The 20,459-nt window shown below is 41.2% G+C and overlaps 1 protein-coding gene and 1 pseudogene across 3 annotated transcripts in view; one reads left to right on the top strand and one right to left on the bottom strand.

Moving 5' to 3' along the window:
* The window catches only part of WWP2 (WW domain containing E3 ubiquitin protein ligase 2), a 144,819-nt gene that overhangs the window by 99,697 nt on the left and 24,663 nt on the right, over positions 1-20,459 (bottom strand). The window lies entirely within an intron of this gene.
* On the top strand, positions 16,228-16,328 carry LOC136162118 (U6 spliceosomal RNA; annotated as a pseudogene).

The raw sequence follows: 20,459 nt of genomic DNA, 5'->3' as shown, positions 1-20,459 counted from the left end.
GCCTCTAGTTGTAAGATCAATAAAGACTGCGAGTGCGATGAACAGCATGGTGACTACAGTTACACTGCTATATGGCCTACTGGAAAGATGCTAAGACAGAGACAGAGACAGCACCATCAGATGCAATGTTTCAGGGCTGTTTTGTTGGTTTTTTTTTTTCTGGCGATGAGAAGGAAACAGCTCATATCGAGGCAACAGTCTTGTTTTTCTATCACCCATTCCAGGTTCTCTGCAACGCTACCATTTCACGCCTGAAACAGCAGTCAATTCAGAAGCGGACTGTAATGATCAGAGACAGCACGGGCCCTCTAGGAGACAGCTCAGCACCACAATGTGATAGTCTTCAGAGGACTGGTGGAAGTTTCTAGAACTGCACACACAGTACAAACTAGCAACCTGGTTTAGAAGAAAAGTCTCCCAAATCTTCCTTGAGTAACTTAACCTCTAGGCATGAGCAACATGAGCAATCCAATGTGACAGCCATAAGCCGCATGTGGTCACTGAGCGCTAGAAATGTGGCCAGTCCAGACTGAGGTGTGCTGGGGGTATAAACAACACATGGGGTTTCATATATCAAAATGGTAACACTTGGGATATACTGGACTGAAGAAAAGTGTTAGTTGCTCAGTCATATCTGACTCTTTGCAACCCCATGGACTGCAGATCACCAGATTCCTATGTCCATGGAATTCTCCAGGCAAGAACACTGGAGTGGGTTGCCATTTCCTTCTCCTGGACTGAAGAAAACAGATCATTAAAACCGATTTGACCCTCTTGTTTCTGTTTTTACTCTCTTTAATGTGGCTACTAGAAAACTTTCGGTTACATATGTGGCTCACTTCTCATTTCTAATGGACAGTGCTGCTCAGGTGCCCCCTTCCCGCCATTTTTTGGGCCATAATCATGAGTGGTTCTCTCACTGCCCAGGCCCAGTCGGTGTTCTCTGTGTGACCTGACTGAACCATGTTTGTTCCTGCCTCAAAGCTTCCTTCAGCCTAGAATGCTTTTCTACTGTTGGCTTGAACAATCACTTCTCATTTTTCTACAGTCCTGGTGTTGCCTTCCCCAGGAAGCCTTCCTCAACAGCCCCTGTCCCCAGGCTGGGTTAAGTACCCTGTACTTTTCCTCCACTGTATCTGTCACAACTGCAACCATCTGCGCTGGTTACCTGTCCAGTCTGTCCACTCTCCTTTCTATATCCTAAATTCCAAGATGTCTGCCTTAGTTCACTGCTGCATCTCCAGCATCCAAGCGGGTGCTCAAAGGGACTTACTGTGTGAACACTGATAAATAAAGAAGGGGGACTTCCCTGGCGATCCACTGGTTAAGACTCCGCATCTCCCAATGCAGAAGACATGGGTTCAACCCCTGGTTGGAGAACTAGGATCCCTCATGCTACATGGTACGGGCAAAAAATAAATAAAAAGAAGAAGGAAATTTCCTGTCCTACAAAACTCTGATCCAACACTGACAAATTCGCAAGTCTAAGGAGGGAAAAAAAAGAAGAGAGGAGAAAACTATCTGACCACGTTAAAATGCAAAAGTTCTCAATATATCTCAAGAAAAAGAAAAAAGGGGACCGCCTTGGTAGGCATTCATGCTTTGAGGGGGTGGAATCACTCTTTGCTTAAATATACACTCCCATGAGGCTGACTGCCCTCCAAAGCCGATAAGTTTACAGAACGCTCTGGAGGCGGCCTGAAACCCCAGGCTACACTGGGGCGGCCACGTACCGCAGGAAAGGCTTTCCTGACAGAAAAAGCTTTTCTTCTTTTCTCAAGTGAGGCTTCACAAGGCAGCCTCTCAGCCAGTGACACAGAGAGCGGGTCTGTTCTCACATGCGTTGCTGGGGCCTGTGTGTTTACTCTTTGAGACTCCTGGCTAAAAGGACCTTTTCTTTCCACCAGCTCTCCACTGACACCGAAACCACGGACGGGCCCGGCTGTAACTCCGAGAAGCCGGCGGGGCGGGGGATGTGGAGGGGAGGGGGCCTGCAGGAGGGGGAGGGGTGGCTTCTGGCTTCTTCGGGAATTCCTTGAGGTTCTGGCTTGGCCGTATCTGTCCGGAGGTGCACGATGATGGAAAGCAACACACAGGGAGCTTTTCAGAGACTGTTACAGACAGGTTTAAATCCTAGTGCCTGGCAGCTGGTGCCAATCAAGGAAAACAGTAGTCATCGCTGTAACTGCGACCGGAAGAAGGCAAAAATGAAACAAAGGCTTTTGCATTTAGAGGCTGGGGACGGACTCTGACCAACGTCTCTTGAGAGAGGGCACCGAGCACCACCCTGGTCCCACCTCTGCTTCAGCCACGACACGGGCTACAAGGCCTAAGTCACACAAAGAGATGTTCATCCTCACTTAATCTAATTAAGTGTGTCTATTTTATATATATATAATATACTAAATATTATCAAATTACATTATATTGTATTATATTATATTAGTATCTTCTTTGTGCTTTAATCACAGGGCTAGGGGATATACAAGAGTTAACAAAAACCACCAGACTTCTCTGGTGATCCAGTGGTGAAGACTCCACACTTCTGCAGGGGACATGGATTTGTACCCTGGGGAAGTTCTGCAAGTCGCAAAGTGTGGTCAAAAATAAAATAAACAAACATGTTATATCAGGCAATCACTAAGATTAAAAAAAAAATGAAACATAAAAACCAAACAATGACTGCCCTCATGGAGCTAACATTCCAGTTATAGAGGACAATAAGTCAGATAAATAAATAAAATATATATTATATGGCATGTGCATGCTCAGACACTCAGTCATGTCCAGCTCTTGTGACCCCATGAACTGTAGCCTGCCAGGATCCTCTGTCCATGGGCTTTTCCAGACAAGAGTACTAGAATGGTTTGCCATTTCCTCCTCCATAAGATCTTCCTGACCCAGGGACTGAACCCATGTTTCCTACATTGGCAGGCGAATTCTTTACCACTGAGCCACCCAGGAAGTCCAGGAAAGCAGATAGCTCAGCTTTTACCACATTAATTTGAAGATACTGATTAGACAGCTGGAATCACAGGGCTGCCCAGGGAAAGGCAAAGGGTACCAGTCACAGGTGTGCAGACCAAATTTATAGCTATGAGCCCAGATAAGATCATAAAAGAAGTATAACCTAACAAGTGGATGTAAGACTAGGTCACTTGGAGTATCCCAATGTTTTCAGACTGGAGAGGAGGAAACTAGCCAAGGAGACTAAAAAAGAGTTACTGGAAAGATAGACAGAACACCATCCAGGCATGGTGTCCTGAAAACCAAGTAACAAGAGTAGGTCAGGGAGAAGTGATGGATTCCAACTCAAGAAATGAGAACTGAGCCACCCGGAGGTGACCGCAGACTTGGTACAATATTTGCAGCAGGGCAGCGAGTGTAAAAGCCTGCCTGAGAGTTCCTCAAGAAGGAAATGAGAGGAGAAAAGAAAAGAGATGCAAATTAAAATAATAAAGAGAAATCACTTGTTGTAGCCAAACAGACTGGCAGAGGTTAAAAGACTGGCACTGCCCATCACCACTGAGGGTAAGGAAAACGAGTACACGTGCACACACACAGTGGGTGTATGAACGGGTCCAGTCTTTGCAGCAGACCCAGGCCGTGGGTACCATGAAACTTGCAACTTGCCTGCCTTCTGACCCAGCAGAGAATGCCTAGGAATTTACTACCCTAAGAAAAAGGACAGGAGAACAAAGGCATCTTTACAAGAAGTTAGTGAAAAGTCATGCTTATAGTAGTAAAGAAGGAGAAATGGCCAACAATAAAAGATCTGTTAAACTACAGTACATTCATAGCAAAAATATGCTATTGGAGCCATTAAAAGGATCTAGTTTCACTGAAGTAGAAAAACTGGGTGGAAAAAAGCAAGTTATAAGGCAATATGTATAGTCAGTTCCCAGTTTGGGAAAAAAGTTATATGTTCATACATACATACATACATACATACATACATACATACACATGATTGATATACTCAAAAAAGCTGAGTGGATATATAACAAAATATTAACCAGGTTAGCTCTGAATAAAAAAATGTCCATGTACCGTGTCAATTTTGCTGTGAACATAAAATTGCTCTAAAAAATTGTCTTTAAAATGATACTCCAAAGAAGACATATAGATGGCTAACAAACACATGAAAAGATGCTCAACATCACTCATTATCAGAGAAATGCAAATCAAAACCTCAATGAAGTACCATTACACACCAGTCAGAATGACTGCTATCAAAAAGTCTACAAACAATAAACACTGGAGAGGGTATTGAGAAAAGGGAACCTTCTTTCACTGTTGGTGGGAATGCAAACTAGTAGTCACTGTGGAGAACAGTGTGGAGATTCCTAAAAAAACTGGAAATAGAACTGCCATATGACCCAGTAATCCCACTGCTGGGCATACACACCAAGGAAACCAGAATTGAAAGAGACACATGTACCCCAATGTTCATTGAAGGACTGTTTATAATAGCCAGGACATGGAAGCAACCTAGATGACCATCAGCAGATGAATGGATAAGAAAGCTGTGGTATACTATGGCTGATTCATAACAATGTATGACAAAACTCACTGAAAAATAAAAAATAAAAAAAAGAAAGCTGTGGTACACAATGGAATATACACAATGGAATATACACAATGGAATATTACTCAGCCATTTTAATTAGTTCTAATGAGGTGGATGAAACTGGAGCCTATTATACAGAGTGAAGTAAGTCAGAAAAAAAACACCAATAGAGTATACTACTAACGCATATATATGGAATTTAGAAAGATGGTAACGATGACCCTATATGTGAGACAGCAAAAGAAACACAGAAGTATAGAACAGTCTTTTGGACTCTGTGGGAGAAGGCGAGGGTAGGATGATTTGAAAGAATATCACTGAAACATGTATATTATCATATGTGAAGACTAGATCGCCAGTCCAGGTTTGATGCATGAGACAGGGTGCTCAGGGCTGGTGCACTGGGATGACCCTGGGGGATGGGATGAGGAGGGAGTGGGAGGGGGATTCAGGATGGGGAACACATGTACACCCATGGCCGATTCATGTCAATGCATGGCAAAACGCACTACAGTATTGTAAAGTAATTAGCCTCCAATTAAAATAAATTAAAAAATAAAATAAAATGATACAAACGAACTTACTTACAAAACAGAAAAAGACTCACAGACTTTGAGAATGAACTTTTAGTTGCTAGGGGGAAGGATCTGGGAAGGGACAGTTAAAGAGAGTTTGGAATGGACATGTACACACTGCTATATTTAAAACAGATAACCAATTAGAATCTACTGTATAGTCATGGAACTCTGCTCAATATTATGTGGCAGCCTGAATGGGAGGAGAGTTGGGGAAGAATGGATACATGTACATGTATGGCCAAGTCCCTTCACTGTTCCCCTGAAATTATCACAACACTATTTGTTAACTGGCTATAAAAAACAAAATCTAAAAAACACAGACATCCATTGGAATTCATAACAACAGAGCATGATTTGCTAGCTTTGTAGGTAAAAAATAAAATTTCCAGTGATTTTTAACCTTCTCCTTCTTTGGAAGGCTTCCCTGGTGGCTCAGATGGTAAAGAATCTGCCTGCAATGCTGGAGACCCAGGTTTGATCCCTGGGTCAGTCAAGATCCCCTGGAGAAGGAAATGGCAACCCACTCTGATATTCTTGCTGGAGCATTCCATGGACAGAGGAGCCTTGCAGGCTACAGTTCACGGGGTCGCAAAGAGTCGGACACGACTGAGAGACTGACATCTTCACTTTCTTTGGAAGGCAGTAATTAGCAGAGGTTGCAGACAAAGACTCAGAGACCAAAAGGCCCAGGTTAAATCCTAGCTCTGCCACTACCTCCTATGTGATCTTGGGTAAGCTACATAATACCTGCCTATACCTACCTATCCTCTAAGGGGATGGCAGTACAACCTACCTGATAGGTATACAGGAGGATTAAATGGAAAGAATACATGTAATATTATATTATACTATAACATAGTATAGTATGTTGTATATGCAATCGTAAGAATTCAGAACAATACCCGGTACATACTTAGCACTCACAAAGTTTTTGTCTTTTTTTTTTTTTCCAATAAGTATGAAAAAAAAAGTTCCCCATTCGTACATACAACCAAGTGTGGATCAAAAATATTCAGGAAGGACTTTCTTGGTGGTCCACTGACTAAGTCTCTGCATTCCCGATGCAGGGGGCCCAGGTCCGATCCCTGGTCAGGGAACTAGATCCCACATGCAGTAACTAAGAGTTCGCATGCCACAACGAAGATCAAAGATCCTGCAAGCTGCAACTAAGACCTAGCTCAGCCAGACTAAATAAATAAATAATTAATTTGTAAATAAATATTCAGGGAAAAGAAATTTCAGAAGGTTCCCAGAAGTTAACCTTGAACTTGCTGTGCTCCAGCGACTGTTTACAAAGCACTTAGGTTGTATTAGGGCTTCCCTGGTGGTTCAGATGGTGAAGCATCTGCCTGCAGTGTGGAAGACCCGGGTTCAATCACTGGGTCAGGAAGATCCCCTGGAGAAGGAAATGGCATCCTGCTCCAGTACTCTTGCCTAGAAAATTCCATGGATGGAGGAGCCTGCTAGGCTACAGTCCATGGGGTCGCAAAGAAAGAGTCGGACACAACTGAGCGACTTCATTTTCTCTTTCTTTAGGTTGTATTAGGTGTTATAAGTAATCAAGAGATGATTTAAAGTATATGGGGGTATGTGCACAGGTATATGCAAATACTATGCCATTTTATAGAAGAGATTTGAGCATCTGCAGACTGTGGTGTTGGGGGAAGGGGGTCCCACAGATACCGAGGGACAATTATAATATTTTCAATTTTGGGAGCAAGACTGAATTTCTCAGAAGTCTTCTGTGAGCATTCCATAAGACTGAAATAACTAGGTCTTAGTGGTTTGCCAGGTTCATAAAAGTAACTACTTGGCTATGCCAAGACTGGTTTGGCCATTTCTCCCATCAGGCCTAATCAAGGCACTGGAGTTTGTAGCCACGTTCTAAATAACAGCTCCCTACCAGTTTACAGGACTGTCACATCCTTCCTTTCACTTTTGTCTCTTGTGCGCCTCCTCCTCATCTGAAGAAATTGTGAATAATTTCTCAAACTTGAAACTTTTTAACTGAGGAGCAATTTTTAAAAATTTTCTCTCTTCTCTGACTCCAGTTCCAAGGATCAGTGATTTTATTTATCTTTCAGTTGAAAAACTGGGAAAACAGTGTGTTTACTTTAAAACAAATGCAAGCACTGTCTGTCAGGCCCGCCTCCTTGAGATGCCCACCCACCAGAACACTTTATCCGCATAGAAGAGGGAGGGAGGCAGTTCAGCCCATGTGACTGGCCTATCTGTTCTCGGAACATAAAGTGCAGTAACAGCCCTCTGCTTAAAAGATTTTTAAATAAATAGGGAGCTGTTTGCTTTTTCTCTCTCTCATTTTTTTTTTTTTAAATCTGGGAGACACACATGGGGAAAGAAAACAGACACACATTGAAAAGGAAGAGCATAAGCAAGGAGCTTTTCACAGGCACTTCATTTGTCACAGAGGTCTGGGTTCAGCAATTCTCAAACTACCTCCTATGTATATAGAATTGAGGAAGTGAGTAAATATATGGATGATGGTAAGAGCCAGGGTTCTCTATGGAAAGGAGGAAAGTTATAAAGAACCCTATGAGGTTAAATTACCAATTGCAGCATGAATTCATCATGTAGAATATTGGGTTGGCCAAAAAGTTCATTTGTGTTTTTCCATAAGATGTTACAGGGAAATCTGAAAGAACTTTCTGGCCAATCCAATATACAGGCACAGAAATAGATGTGTATGTGTGTGTGTGTGTGTGTGTGTGTGTGTGTGTGTGTACATAAAGTCTTTTAAGAAAACTGAAGGCTCAGAAGCCAAGAACATTCTGAAGGAAAAGAGCAGTGCGATGAATTATGTCCAGGGGTTTCCCTGGTGGTCCACTACTTAGGAATCCGCCTTGCAATGCAGGAGACGTGGGTCTGATCCCTGGTGGGGAAACGAAGATCCCACACGCCGCACAGCAGCTAAGCCCATGCACCACAACTAGAGAGTCTGTGCGATGCAACAAAAGATCCCACATGATGCAACTAAGACCTGAAGGAGCCAAATAAATGAATGAAGGGAGATGTCCAACCTGAGACTGACACTTCCTCCAGTAAAGAGTTTAACACTGTGTAAAATCCAGGAGGAAAAAGTACAACCAGATCCTCAGCTTACACCATCAGTTCAGTTCAGTCACTCAGTTGTGTCCGACTCTTTGCGACCCCATGAACCACAGCACACCAGGCCTCCCTGTCCATCACCAACTCCCAGAGTCCACCCAAACTCATGTCCATTGAGTTGGTGATGCCATCCAACCATCTCATCCTCTGTCATCCCCTTCTCCTCCTGTCCTCAGTCTTTCCCAGCATCAGGGTCTTTTCCAATGGGTCAGCTCTTCGCATCAGGTGGCCAAAGTATTGGAGCCTCAGCTTCAGCATCAGTCCTTCCAATGAACGAACACCCAGGGCTGATGTCCTTTAGGATGGACTGGTTGGATCTCCTTGCAGTTCAAGGGACTCTCAAGAGTGTTCTCCAACACCAAGTAAACTCCAGATTGGTTAAAGAGTGAAACGTCTTAAAAACTAAATAAAGATAACCATCACAAGTGTTACATAAGGAAGGTATCTAACTGCACTTCTTCCCACGTGGTACCTCAGCAGTTCTCAGACTTGAGCAGGCCTCAGAATCCTCTGGAACGTTTGTTAAAACAGATCACTGGGCCTTGCCTGCAGCGCTTCTGATTCTGTAGGACTGGGATAAAGCCTGAGAATTTACATTTCTAATGTTGCCAGGTGACACTCAGGCAGGTGACCTGAAGGCCACACTTTGAAGCTGCGGGGCTAGCTGATGGTCCCAATGCCATTTCTTCACCTTTCTTCACTGATTTTATTTATTTATTTTTGACAGTGTCACGTGGCATGTGGGATCTTAGTTTCCCCACCAGGGATAGAACCTGCGCCCCCTGCAGTAGAAGCATATAGTCTCCAACCACTGGACTGCCAGGGAATTCCTTTACTGATTTTAAATGCCACTGTTATCACACAGTAAATTCTATGTATATTAGACGATGTTTGGAAAAAAAATATGATGGAGACTTATCAAAAGGATACAGGAGCAAGCTTAAAGAGGTACCCACGGGCCAAACCAAGGATAACTTGAGCACCAAAATAATCAATTACAACACATGAATAAAAGAAGAATCCATGAGATAATATTAAAAATACCTACATAATAATCCATGAGACTGATAATACATACCTACATAAAGGAAAAGGAAAAGTTCTTCCTTATAGCAGTATACCAAATACTAAATGTAGAAGGAATGACTAAATTGGGGAAAAAAAAAAGTTCTGCAACCATCATAGTATTAACTGATTCAGATAAAAATTGTTCACAAATGTAAAAATTAGTAGGCAAAGGCACCATGAGGAAACCATATTTACATAGTGTCAAAGTATTGTATCTCCAGAAGTAACTTTTCAGTTATAAAGAGAAAAACAGGGCTTCCCTGGTGGTCCAGTGATAAAGAATCCACCTGCCAAAGCAAGGGACACGGGCTGCATCCCTGGTCCGAGATGATTCCACATGCTCAGAGCAACTAAGCCCATGCACCACAACTACTGAAGCCCACACACCCTAGAGCTTGTGCTTCACAACAAGCGAAGCCACCACAATGAGAAGCCGGAGTACCACAGCTAGAGAGTAGCCCTCGCTCTCTGCAACTAGAGAAAGCCTGTGAGCAGCAACAAAGACCCAACACAGCCAAAAATAAAGTAATTTTTTTAACTTAAATAAATAAAGAGAAAATAGTCATTTTACAGTGGAGAACCTAGCACACCCTACCTTAGCCCGATGGACAAAGTTCACGTCATCAATAATGAAACAAGCTGAGCCGGGTGCCCTCTGGTCTGACACAATAACAAGGATGCAACATCACTTCTAGTGTTCCTGCCAAAAATGTGTCCTCTGAATCCAAACTGAGAGCATGCCACAAAAAGATGGCCTGAACTCTTCAAAAAGGACACTGCTCTCAAAGACAAAAACAGGCTGAGGAACTGACCCCAGATTTAAGGACAACCAAATCCAATGCATAATCTTGCATACGATCCTGGATGGGGTGGGGGGCAGGGGAAGAAATCACTTGAAGTTCATTTTTGCAACAACTGGAAAACATGAATTATATAACAATATTGTAAAAACATCAGATTTCTTGATTTGATTAATTTCCTCCAGGGGATCTTCCCAACCCAAGAATCAAACCCGAGTCTCCTGCCCTGCAGGCAGGTTCTTTACCAGCTGAGCCACCAGGGAAGCCCAAGAACACTGGAGTGGGTAGCCTACCCCTTCTCCAGGGGATCTTCCCAACCCAGGAATCAAACCAGGGTCTCCTGCATTGCAGGCGGATTCCTTACCAGCTGAGCCACCAGGGAAGCCCCTCTTAGAAAACATACACTTAGATATTCAGAGATTAAAAAAATAAGGTTTATAATTTGAAATGATTCAACAAATCACTACACATGTAGATACAGATATACAGATGATGTTTAAGGCAGATGCATCAAAATATTAGCACATGGATGAAGAGTCTAGGAAATTCTTTGTCCAAGTCTTGTAACACTTCTCTGAATTTGAAATTACTTTAAAACAAAGAAGTTTGGGTATTTTTTTGTTTGTTTGCTTGTTTTTTAATCTACTTCAAGCCATTTTCCCTCCTTGAAAGTGGAACAATCTGGTAGTGCCAAGTTCTGCAATGTTGATGAGGTCAGGGTGCCAGAGAGGTGAGCTACAAGAGAAAAGTGGGTCTCAGATCCTACCTCCTACCAAGCTAGAAAGAAATGAAGATCACCCAGTGCGCAGGTACAGATGAAACATATGCCAATGGTCACTGAAGCTGGGTGAATAGGGATTATGTTTGAAAATACCCCGAACAAAAAGGGTTTTGAAAATCAATATTCAACCTCAGAAGCTGGCTTCCGCACAGAGATTACTAGAACCGTCCTTAAGAGCCATAGCAGGACTTTTGGTCAGATTCTCTATGTGCAGCTGCAGCCAGGTCAACGTCCCCGCTGAGTTGGCCCAGGCTGACCATGACGTAACTGCCGGACTTGAGTAAAACTCTCCACTGTAGCACTGCTGGCCAGCGGGGACACAGGAAACATGAGCTGGGTCTCCCAGTCTACCTCCAACCCCAGGGGAAACAAGGGAGAGAATGAAAGGATGAATTATGTCCCCTGGAGCAGAAAAACGCCAGGTGAGGCAAGCGCCACCCTCATGCCCTTTCCCAGGAAAAGTGGTTCCAGGAAAACCCAGCCACAGTGAGAGGAGGGTCACCTCACCTACTGGGAGCCACTTCCTTACAAAACCTTAGATGCCACTCTGGAAGCATTTCTGGCCCAGCAGCTCCCAGAAGAGAACAGATGCCAAGACCACAGTCCTGAAACGTCCTGTTCATTCAGCGTTCATACTTGCAAAGACTGCATTTGTCCACCCTTTGCATTATCTCTTGGGACAACCTCAGGGCTGCATCCCATTTAGGCAAGGAGGTCTCGTATCAGCAAACTGGGTCTCTGCCTGTCCATCTCTGGGATGTGAACTTTCTAATCTTTGGAAAGGAAAGTATCAGAGGAGACAGAATAATATTAATAACTACCATTGCTACTATTAATATAGTACCAACATGTGTCAGGTGCTGTTGTTAGCTCACTGAACCTCAAAACAATATTTTACAGACAAGGAAACAGAAGCATGGAGAAGTGAAGTGACTGTCTGATGTACAAAGCTGGGGGAATCAGGAGTCAAGCCCAGGGAGTCCGACTCCAGCGTCTACACATTCTTAACCACATTCTTCTCTCTACACAACAGATTTGCAATCACCAGAAGCAGCCTTGCTCTGAACAGAAGGCATTACGAAACAAGGCCGGAGTATTATCTGTTATCAGCTATGCCATTGCCCGCTTAGGTTTGTTTTTCTAAGAAAAAGCAGCCCAGTGCCCAAATTTTTCCATCAGATTCGGATCTGATGTGCCTCACAACTCAACCCAGCCACACGCTCCAAGTGCTAAGGCTGGTGTCAGCAAGAGCAGCAGGAGCTGCAGCCACTGCCATAAGCAACACAGCTCCTGGGAGCCATAGAAAACACCCTCCTGAATCGCTCTGGACTCAAACAGAAAGTCGAAATAGCAATTACAAAAAAAGGAGCAGAACCGGCAAAACACAAGGGATGGCAAACAGTTCACCAGCAGATAGTCTCCACTAAAGCTAAACAGACACCCACCCTATGAACCAAGTCCACAAGCTAGAGACAGACAGGTAGACAGATTTAACAGTGCCTGCGTCCTCCAAAACATATGTATAAGAATGTCCACAGCAGGGGACTTCCCTGGTAGTCCAGTGGCTAAGACTCCAGACTCCCAATGCAGCGGGCTCAAGTTCAATTCATGGTCAGAGAACTAGACCCCACATGCCACAGCGAAGACGGAAGAGTCCTCATGCTACAACTAAGACCATGTGCAGTCAAATAAATAAATAAAATTTAAAATTAAAAAAAAAAAGAATGTTCACAGCACTATTGCTCATGATGGCTAAAAACTAGAAGTAACTCAAATGTCTACCAACAGGAGACAAGACAAATAAACTGTAGTATATTCATACAGTAGGTTACCACACCCTAGTAAAGAAAACAACAACAACTCTCATTTCACACAAAAGCACAGATGAATTTCACAGATATAATGAAGAGCCAGGAACAAGAAAACATATTAGCTAATTTCAGTGATACCAAAATTCAAGAACAGGCAAAACGATTCAATAATGATAAAATTCAGAATAGTGGTTATCTCAGGGCAGGGCAAGGAAGGGACATGGGGAGACTCCTGGAGTCCTAGGAAGGTTCTCTCTCTTGATCTGAGGGGTCATTACACAGATGTGGACATATGTAAACACTCATTGAGCTGTCTCAAGATTCGTGCACGTTTAAAAGAAAAAAACAACTTGAATACCAAAGGAGAAAGAAAATCAAAAGCACAAATAAAGCAAGAATGTTTTCATTATTAAATAAGACAGGACAAAAGTAAAGGCTCTAAGTTTTCAACTCAAACAGCTACAAATGATTAACTGAATAAATAAGGCAAATCTAGAGCAAAGGGTTGAATAAAGTTAATGTTAAAAATGGAAATTAACATTAGAAAATACAGTATAATTGATAAGGCCAAATACAATAGCAGTCTTGTGAAAAAATAAATCAAAAGCCAAAAATTAAAACAAAAATGTTTATGCCAGGCAAGAGGAAAAAAATTGGGGAAAAATACACAAATATCATAGCTCAGGTGGTAAAGAATCCGCCTGCAATGCAGGAGACCCTGGTTCAATTTCTGGGTCGGGAAGATCCCCTGGAGAAGGGATAGGCTACCCACTCCCGTATTCTTGGGCTTCCCTTGTGACTCAACTGGTAAAGAATCTGCCTGCAATGAGGGAGACCTGGGTTCGATCCCTGGCTTGGGAAGATCCCCTGGAGAAGAGAAAGGCTACCCAGTCCAGTATTCTGGCTGGAGAATTCCATGGACTGTATAGTCCACATGGGGTCACAAAGAGCCAGACAAAACTGAGCGACTTTCACACAAATATCAACATTTTTAAGTGAGAAAAATTAGAAACATTTTTTAAAATGAGAATGCTATCTAAAATCTTTATATTAATAATTTGAATATCTCATGAAATGGTTTTCTCAGAAAATATGAATTAACAAAATTGACACAAGATAAATCAGAAAAGCTGAACAAACCAATCATTATGGGGGAAAAAGACTGAAAAAGTCATCAAAGAATTATTTCAGAGAAAGCTGCCAGACCTAGTTGGTTTTATGGGTGAGCTCTTTCCTGCACTCATGGAACAGATAATTCCCATGTTATAGAGTCTATTCCCAAAGTTGGAAAGCACTTCAATTTACTTTATAAAATTAGCCTACCCTCAATTCCAAAGCTGACAAAAATAGTACAAAACTACAAACAAATGTCACTCATGAATATAGATGGAAAACTCCCAAATAAAATACGAACAAGCAATTCTAACAAAATTTTCAAGGAATAATCTACCATGAGCAATTAGGTATATTCTAGAAATTCTAAGGTTGTTGCTACATGGAAATTAATATAATACATCGAAAGGAGAAAAATCATGTAATTATCCCAATGGCCACTTAAAAACTATTTGCTAAAAACTATTTGCAAACCCCATCTAGATATTTTTGTTTAAAGACAACAATGATTAATAAACCAAGAAGACAGGTTACCAACTAATCCTCAACCTCATACCTGAAGAAGTCACTATGAGCTTGGTTATTAAACAGGAAAGGATACCTATTCCATGGCCACTAAAGCAGGAAGTTGTATGCAAAGCAATTGACAAGAAAAAGAAGTATAATTAACTCCTAGGAGGAGCAAAATTATCGATCTTAGAAACCATATAAACATCTACCAAAGGACTTCCCTCATGGCCCAGTGGTTAAGACTTTGCCTTCCAACGCAGTGGGTGTGGGTTGATCCCTGGTCAGGGAATTAAGATACCCTATGCTTCATGGCCAAAAAAAACAAAACACAGAAAAACAGAAGCAATATTGTAACAAATTCAATGAAGACTTTAAAAATGGCCCACATTAAAAAAAAAAAAAAAGTCTACCAAAAAAAATCCAAAAGAAACTGTTGAAAGTCTATACTAAGAAGTCAGCAACTTACTGACTATAAAAAATACAGACACTGATAGTCACATAGCAAAAATAAACATTAAGTCAAAAGACACAGTAGGAAATGATCCCACTGAAAATAGTATCAAAGCTTCTTTAAAAATTAAAAGAATCTATCTGAAGATAACATCAAGATGATTTGAGTGAATTTAAAGACATTCCATGTTCCTACATAGGAAGAATCAGTATTAAAATTCTCCATAAAGGAAACTTTACATATGACAGGATTCCAACAAAATCTCAAGGGATTTGGGGTAGGAGAATAGAAAGAGGGGAGAACCCAATAAAATAAAGTTCATGTGATGGTATCATCCATGCAAAGAAAAAAGGCAGGAAGATTTTGAAAAGAAGAGAAACTTGAACTGTCAGTTATAATAGCTAAGACAAAGTGATTTAAAAAGGCCAATTAAAAAAAACAAACAAGGACTTCCCTGGTGGTCCAGTGGCTAAGACTCCAAGCTCCCAATGCAGGGGAGTCGGGTTTGATCTCTGGTCAGGGAACTAGATCCCACGTGCCGAAACTAAAAGATTCCATGCACTGCCACTAAGATCAGAGCAAATACATAAATAGATATTTTAGAAACTAAACAACAAATGAAACATAAAGTCCCCACACAGGCCCAGATATACATATGTTTTTAATATATGCTTAAGGTAGCAACTCAAGTCACTGGGGATATAGATTCAATAAACAGTGCTAAAGTAATTAGTTAAATATTTGGAAAAATTAAATTAGATCCTTATCAAGAGGGAGGGGATATATGTATACAAATGGCTGATTCATGTTGTTGTACAGCAGAAATTAACACAACATTGTAAAGCAGTTACATTACAGTTTTTTAAAAAATAGAATAAAAAATAAATTATGTCCCTACTCACAGTGAACACAAAAATAAATTCATCTGGATGGAGAATTAAGTTAAAAAAACAAAATCACAGTAAACTAGAGGAAAATAGAGGTAATCATTTACCTGTTCTCAGAATAAGGGAAAGACTTTCAAAACATAAAAGAAAGGCTGAAAACATAAAAGGTGACAGATTTGACTACAAAATGTTTAAAACATCTGTATGGAAAAAATTTTTTAAAAAAAGATTGCAAAATTAAAATGCAAATGATAAACTTGGAAAACAAAAATTATAAGACAAAGAATAACTGCCTTAATATATAAAGAGCTCTTTCAAAATCAAGACAGAAAAATGCAGTATAAATAAATTTATTTTTTTTTCCATTAAATGATAAACAATTATTAGTCAGATAGCAACTACATGCTCAGAACCTTATTGAATGCTAAAGGAGAATAAAAAGAACTATATGTCATGATTCTTATCCTGGAGGAGTTTATCACTTGGTTGAGAAGGGTCCAAGATGCCCAGCTTAAAATTATATGTCTTCATGCTGCTTAAGCAGCACATATACTAAAATTGAAATGATACAGAGATTAGCATGGCCCCCTGAGCAAGGATGACACGCAAATTCATGAAGTGTTCCACATTTTTTTAAAAATAAAAGAATAAACTGAAAAAAAAAAATGTCTGCTACATGAGTCAACTTTTTGGTTTGTGTTCTTGAAGAAGAATCTTCTGGACCAGAGTATGGCAAACCGCAGCCCATCAGCCAAATCCAACTCCTTGCCTGGGTGCAGCGAAGTGCTGGGTCTTAGCTGCAGCACTGGGGATCTTGAGTCTTTGTTGCACCATGCAGGATTTTGAGTGGTGGAGTGCCAACTCTTGGTTGTGGCATGTGGGATCTAATTCTCTGACAAGAGATGGAACCCAGGCCCCCTGCATTAGGAGCGTGGAGTCTTAGCCACTGGACCACCAGGGAAAGTCCCTAGGCTACTTTCCTTATACAGAGTTGAATAGTTGCAACTAAGATCTTATAGCCCACAAAGCCAAAACTATTTACTAACTGGTCTTTACAGGAAAAGTTTAATCCTCTTGTAGGCCTTCAAAATGTAAATTCTCTCTTCTCTCTCTCTCTTCTTTCCTCCTCTCTTTCATTGTGTGTATTTTAATGTACATAATTTAAAAATATGTATGATGTTACTCAGGGCTTCCCAGATGGCGCTAGTAGCAAAGAACTCATCAATGAGCATTCTTTTGACTGTATCTTCACATCCATCCCATTATTTCTTCTGGGTAGATTCCTAAAATTGAAATTTGTGGTTTGGTATAAAGGACACCCTCTCCTCCACTCAGAGGGAACTTTGGCAGGAGTCATTCTTACTTCAGCAGCACCTGACGTCCCTTGATCAGTATGGAAGTGAATATCTGGCCTACTCATGAATGTATGTATTCAGCCTTGCTTCATGTAATAAAATGGCAACATGTTGATAACCTCCGCAGGCGCTGGAGACCACCAGTGGTACCGTTTGCTTAGAAATCCCTAAGCCTCATTTCCCCTGGCCACCTTAGCCTGGGGCCTGGGACAGTGCGCCAAACCTGGCCGACACTCCCTGCACAGCACCCCTGGCTGGAGGGGAGAGGAAGGAGGGTTCCAGTATAAATAAATTTAAAATGCAGTATAAATAAAATAAATGCAGTATAAGTAAATTTCAGTACAAAAATGAGCAAAGGACATTAATAAGGCAACAAACACACTTTTGAAAAACATTCTGTCTCCTGGAGTAACTCACAGCCTTAAAAAAAAGTGGAGTGGCGGTAGAGGGACTTCGAAAACATAACAGTCAAAATGAGTGAGGGGACCTTGCCCAAATCCGGGTTCAGGGAAACCAACTATAAAACAACACCTTGAGATAAACGGTGAAATCAAATATGAACTGGGTATTAGTTGATAATGAGGAATTTATGTAAATATTGCCAGATGTGACAACGGTACTTTTGTAAAAAGAAAAAAAGTAATTATGTTTAAAAAAAAAAAGTCCTTTTTTAATGAGATGCATGTTGGAGAATCTAGGATAAGAGCCTGAAACATCTGTAATTTACTTTAAAATACTGAAGCCAAGGCTAATTTGGTGGTCCAGTGTTTAAGATTCCACCTTGTAATGGAGGGGACATCAGTTCAATCCCTGGTCCAGGAAGATCCCACGTGCCAAGGAGCAACTAAACCCGAGTTCCACAACGACTGAAGCCACAAGAGAAGCCTCTGCCGTGAGAAGCCCGCACACTGCAACTAGAGAGTAGCCACTGCTCATCACAACTAGAGCCCCCTGCACAGCAACGAAGACCGAGCACAGCCAAAAATAAAATAAATAATAAATAAAATTACTTTTAAGTAATAATAATAAAATAAATAAAAAAATACTGCAACCAAAAATAAATAGATGAAGCAAATCTGGCATAATGTTAATTATCAAATGCACACACACACACACACACACATATTTTTTCTTCTTACAAACAAATCCAAGAAATGCCAAAGTACAACAGAAAGCAGCCATGTCGGCAACAACTGATGGCAGGATAAACTGGGAGAACTTCTCTGGAGAGTATTCTTGCAATATGTGTCCAAAGCCTTGAAAAATGTTTAAACCCAGCAAGTCAGTGTTCAGTAATTTAACACAAATTTTCAACAACCGGTACAAAACTCTGTAAACTTGTAAGAGTACCATCACGGCATTATCTGTGACTGTGAAAATTATCTGTGACCACTGAAAATTACTCAAGTGTTCAACCTTAAATTTTCACATAGTCATCTGACAGACGACTACCAGACAGACATCAAAAATTGACTTTTGAAAAAAAAAATTGACTTTTGAAGAACAATTAAAGTTATGTTGATATATTTTATAGTACAGCAGTGACAGAAAACAGTATGGTAGTTTCTCAAAAAATTAAGAGAATTACCACATGATCCCGCTATTCTACTTCTGAATATATTTCCAAAAGAACTGAAAGCATGGACTTGAAGAGATATTTGCATACCCATGTTCACAACAGCACTGTTCACTACAGGAAAAAAAGTAGTGATTCAAGTGTCCTTTAACGGATGGATGGATCAACAAAATGTGGTGTATCCATACAATGGAATATTATTCAACATTAAACAGGTGATTCCAGGGAAATACATGATGGTCCAGTGGTTAGGACTCTGCGCTTTCCTTGCTGAGGGCACGGGTTCAATGCCTGGTTGGGGAGCTAAGACCCTGAAAGCCACACAGCTTGACCAACATAATTAAAAGAAATTTTAAAAAAAGAGAGAAAAAGTGATTCTGATACATGCCACGTGAATGAGCCTTAAGGACATGCTGAGTGAAAGAAGAAAGACACAAAAGGGCATGATTCTACTTATAGGCAATGTCTAGATTCAAAGAGACAGAGAGTAGAATGGTGGAGGTTGACGGAATCGAGGAAGTTGCTGTTTAATGGGTACAGAGCTCGAGTCTGGTAAGATGAAAAAGCTCTGGAGATGGATGGAGATGATGGCTACAGAATCATGTGAATGAAGTTAATGACACTCAACTCGACATTTTAAATTGTTAAGAAGGTGAGTTTTATGTTATGTGTTTTCTATCACAATTAAAATAAAGATATATTAACACATTCTAACTTTTTTTTTTTATGGCCATACCATTCAGCATGAGGATCTTAGTTCCCCGGCCAGGGATTGAACCCATGCCTCCTACTTAAGACTTCCCTACAGTGGAAGCAGAGAGTCTTAAGCACTGAATCATCAAGGAAGTCTTTATATTAATAAATTCTGAAGATAAAAAAAGGCATGTTGCAAAATAATATGATCATGTATGATCTCAATTTTGTTTCACTGACATCTTAAATATTAAGACACTGTATACATGGGGGAAAAAAACACCTCACAATGGTATATATCAAAAATTATTAACAATAATTATCACTAGGCACTGTGCTTCCAGTAGAATTTATTTTCTTTGTGTGTCTGTGCTTTTGTGTAAGTCCCAATTTTTCTACAGTTACCTTTGCCATTGAAAGCAAAAGGACGCCGACTGGACACAAGAAAAAGGAGAGAAAAAACACACGCATGTCGGCTGAGGATCCTAATGGGAGAACGCCCAGAAGTACATTTCCAAATGACACAGTAAACATAATTACCCTTGAGAATCAAACTATAAAAGGTAGACTAGCGTGTGGGAAAATAAAGACCAACTCAGAAGACAGAGCAGGGGTGGTTCCCTGTCGAATTAGAACAGAGGCAGGCCCTGATCCTAGACGCTGCCCGGACCCAGAGTGGACGCACCACGTCACTGTGTGCCCAGCAGAAAAGGAGGGACTGGGGCAGCCTCGCACAGCTCTCAAGAGGCCCATCAGAAAGGACAGGCTCAAGAAGGGGAGACCCTTGAATCTCCACGCTCCCCACCCCGACCTCTCTCTCAAGCTACATCCATGTTCAGAAAACATTTGCTAGACAGCAGACATCAAGAGAAGAAGGAGCCTTTCTTTCTGTGGCATTCCCTCACCACATCTGGTGCTGCTCTGAATAGAGGCTTTATGAGGGAGGGTCCAGATGCCACAACCATGAGCTACTCCACTGACCACAAACAGCAATAAACAGACGTTAGGATTTAGATCTCTGTGTGGCAGAGACACATTGAATAGTCATGATGGAGCTTCCATCACATTCCAATATCCAGGAAATGTTTATCAAATGCCTGCACAGGGCACCATTTGTAACACCATCCCTTGCAGGCACAC

Source organism: Muntiacus reevesi, chromosome 2 (assembly GCF_963930625.1).
Source record: "Muntiacus reevesi chromosome 2, mMunRee1.1, whole genome shotgun sequence".
NCBI lineage: Eukaryota > Metazoa > Chordata > Mammalia > Artiodactyla > Cervidae > Muntiacus > Muntiacus reevesi.
The sequence above is the reverse complement of the archived record's forward strand: the minus strand, read 5'-3'. Positions and strand labels throughout refer to the sequence as shown.